This window comes from Elephantulus edwardii, unplaced genomic scaffold, assembly GCF_000299155.1.
Source record: "Elephantulus edwardii isolate Elephantulus edwardi_28Jun2011 unplaced genomic scaffold, EleEdw1.0 scaffold00008, whole genome shotgun sequence".
Taxonomy (NCBI): domain Eukaryota; kingdom Metazoa; phylum Chordata; class Mammalia; order Macroscelidea; family Macroscelididae; genus Elephantulus; species Elephantulus edwardii.
In genome coordinates, this window is record NW_006399758.1 from 1,654,460 (window position 1) to 1,658,177 (window position 3,718).

Sequence of the window (3,718 nt, forward strand, 5' to 3'; positions counted from 1 at the left end):
GCCTGGCAGTCTGCTTCTGAAAGGTCATAGCTTTGAAAACCCTACGGGACATTCTTTGGAAGCAGGAGCAGCATCCACTTCCTAAATAACATGCCTCCAGAAACTCTATGAACTTTGATAAATGTCAATGGTTTAGAGGACCTTCAAACCTTTTGTTTGTAGGGTCGCTTTGTGTCGTGCTCTACTCGAAGGCAGTCAACAACAACAACATGGGACCTTCTAATCTCACATGGGGGAAATGGACTCAGCCAATGACAACCAACAACAACAAGAACTATATGCAGGCAGCACATCTGCCCTTCCTGCTTTTTAGCTACCTGAGTGGTAGCAAGCACCATCCCAATTATCTCGTGGCTAACGAATACATGAACCTATGATGAACAAGAAAGCCAAGATAAGTTTCGAGGGCTTACATGAATCAGCTTTCAACCTGGGGAGGACCTTGGACTCTGACTATGCTCCCTTAGCAATCCTTTGTGGTGTTGGAACGCTGCTTGAAACATGGCTTGAAAGGCAAGAAAACTTTTCTTGGACAGAAGAAATCCTTCTGGGGATCTTTAGAACTGGAAGCTGCAGAGATAAGAGCAAATGTTAAAGATTTTCCAAGACTTAAGATACTGGTAGGCAGGGGAAGAGCCTGGCTTCGTTTGACATTAATGCAAAAGAAATTATCAAGAGTATGTGGAAGCTTTAATCTATAAGAAGGAACTCCTCAGCAAATTTTATGAACCCAGTGCCCTCATGGTGGAAGAACAAGGAGCCATAATTGCTGGTATGTTGGTGGGTCTAAATGCCATTGGTGCTCACTTCTGTATGAAAGGAGAAGATTTGGACTCTCAGGTTGGAGTTGTAGACTTTTCGACGTATCTCAAGGAAGGGAGCAACAGTAAAGATAGTGAAGGAGATGGTCAAATCACTGCACTACTAGACCAGAAGAGCTATGTATAAAACCTCAACAGACAATCTGAATGCTACTGTAAACAATCTTCTAGCAAAAGTGAACACATTAGAAAAATCTAACACAAAATTGACAGAGGAGCTTGCAGTTGTAAACAACAGGATTATTACCTTGCAAGAGGAGATGGACCGAGCTAAAGAGGAAAGCTTCTACATATGGAATCTAATTGAAAGTATCGTAAGCAAGAGAAAACACCAGAAGGGTAAGCATTAAGTGAAGCTAGAAAACTTCTAAAAGAAGAGACACAATTATGACTGGATGTTGAAAAAGAGCTGGAGATACAGATCCCCGGGAGACAGGAGATGGAATTGGCCATAAAGATGCTGGAGAAGGATGTCCGTGCTGTCTCCACAATAGCAGCTGGACAATCTCAGGGCTCTCAAGTATGAATTTGCCTTAAAGGTGAAAAATTAAAACTTACTTAGAAGAGAAAACTAATCAAATGGCTGCTATAATTAAACAACTGGAACAAAGATTGTGCCAGGCTGAGTGAGGCCACCAGTCTGCCTAGTTGGACAATCAGCTCTTCAAGCAGGACTTTTGAGACAAGATCAACAGACTGCAGCTGGAAGTGGAGGAGCTCACCAGGCAGTGAAACCAGCTTGAGTTGAAGCTAAAACAGGAAAGAGAAAGAATAACAAGAGCATCCCTGGAAAGAGTTCACAGAAGACAGAACTTTAAAATGGATGGAGAGCTCAGAATTCAAGAGGGAAATATTAACCCAAAAAAGCTCTTGTAAGAAAACCACAGGCTGCAGCATTTTGATCTTCAGGTTGCCTTGTAAGTCAGCAGGATCAACTTCTGCTCTCTGAAAAGCCACAGGTGTGTCAGCTATACCAGGAGGATGACAGCAGAATAAAAAAAAAGTGAGTGTAAGAACTTCAGGGAAACTTTCTGCAATACCTGTTCAACAAATGAACTGCCTCTTCCTTCAAGTAGCAAGCCTGAGTAAGTTTGCAATCCCAGCAACAAGCATTGGATGAAGCAGCATTCCACCAGTCCATCATAAGCTAGGAAGCCAAGACCTACCTGGACCAGGAATTTCTTGCAGGGCCAGTCTCTACTGTACTAGATGTCATGGTCTTTGAGGCTCAATCCTTAGAGTTAACTGAAAGTTTGTTAGACACCAGATCCAGGGAGAGAGGCAGTGGCTGGAGAAGCAGGGAATTTCACCCATTTTCCCTAATGCCTTGATGAATAGAAGTTATTCAAGTTGAATCTTTCTCTTCTAAATGACTCTACTTGGAAGGATTTGTTGTTGCTATGTGTCATCGAGTTGCTTGCAACTCATAGCAATCCTATGTACAACAGACCTAAACTCTGCTCTATCCCTTGCCAATCTTATTGTCTCTGACACACGTATCCCTATTACCCTAGTGAAAGAATCAATCCATCTCTTCAAGGATCTTCCTCTCCTGCGCTGTCCTTCCACCCTCCCAAACATGATGTCCCTCTCCAAGGACTGCTCCTGTCTAGCAACATATCCAAAGTATGTCAGATGTAGCTTCAGAATCCTTGCCTCCAAAGAGCAGCCTGGCTTCACGATCTCCAGGACAAACTTGTTTGTTTCCCTAGCAGTCCATGGTATATACAGTACTCTTCTCCAGCACCGAATCTCAAAGGCATCGAGTCTCCTTCTATCATCTCTAGTCATTGTCCAGCTCTCTGATGCATAGCAAGTAATTGCAAAGGCCATGGCCTATTTCAGGCACACCTTAATCTCTAGACTGATGTTGTTGCTCCTCAGTAAGTTGTAGAGGTCTCTGACAGCAGACTTTCCCAATGAAAATCATCTTTTGATTTCCTGGCTTCTGGTACCAAGAGTGTTGATTGTAGAGCTAAGCTAACTGAAGCTGTTCTGTTGTTGTTGTTGTTGTCATGTGCGGTCAAGTCATTTGCAACTCATAGCGACCCTATGTACAATAGCCCTAAACTCTGCTCTGTCCTGTGCCAATTGCACTGCCTCTGAAACACCCATCCCTATTACCGCAGTCACTGAATCAATCCACCTCATAGAGGGCTTTCCCCTCCTACACCTGCCCTCCACCCTCCCAAGCATGATGCTCCTCTCCAAGGACTGAAACTGTCCTACCTGGCATATTTGTAATGGCTACTCATATTTATAGTGATAATGCAGGAGAAGAAGACCTCAGATGAGATACGAGGCAATGGAGGTTGGAGTGTCAGAATCAGTGAGACTGGCTCAGGACAGGGCAGGCTTCAGAGCTGTTGTACATAGGGCTGCTATGAGTCTCGGACCACTCAATGGCACATAAGAACAACAACAATAACAACTGGGATAATATAATAGAAAGGAGCAATTAAGAATAAAACAAAAATTGGTTATCTTTCTTCACATTTGCATATCAAGAGGGAAAAGATAATATTAACTGAGATAAAAATGTCAGGCATTTCCCCAGGTGCTGCTAGGAAGAAAAGACCAAAATGGATGTCAGAAGAAACTCTGAAGATTGCCTTGGAGCGCAGAGAAGACAAAGCACAAGGAAGAATTCAAGATACTATAGAGCTGAACAGAAGATTCCAAAAGGTAGCACAGAATGACAAAGCAAAATATTACAATGAAATGTGCAAGGAGCTAGAGTTGGAAAATCAAAAGGGCCGAACCCATTCAGTATTTCTTAAACTCAAGGAATGGAAGAGCAAATTCAAACCTCGAGTTGCTATAATCAAGGATGCTTTAGGAAGAATATTAAATGATCCAGGAAGTATTAAAAGAAGATGGAAGGAATATACTGAGTC

The 3,718-nt window shown here is 42.7% G+C and overlaps 1 pseudogene; it reads left to right on the plus strand.

Annotated features, from left to right (window-relative positions):
- The first annotated feature begins 373 nt into the window (after window positions 1-373).
- On the plus strand, window positions 374-1,171 carry LOC102846968 (annotated as a pseudogene).
- Window positions 1,172-3,718: the final 2,547 nt, after the last annotated feature.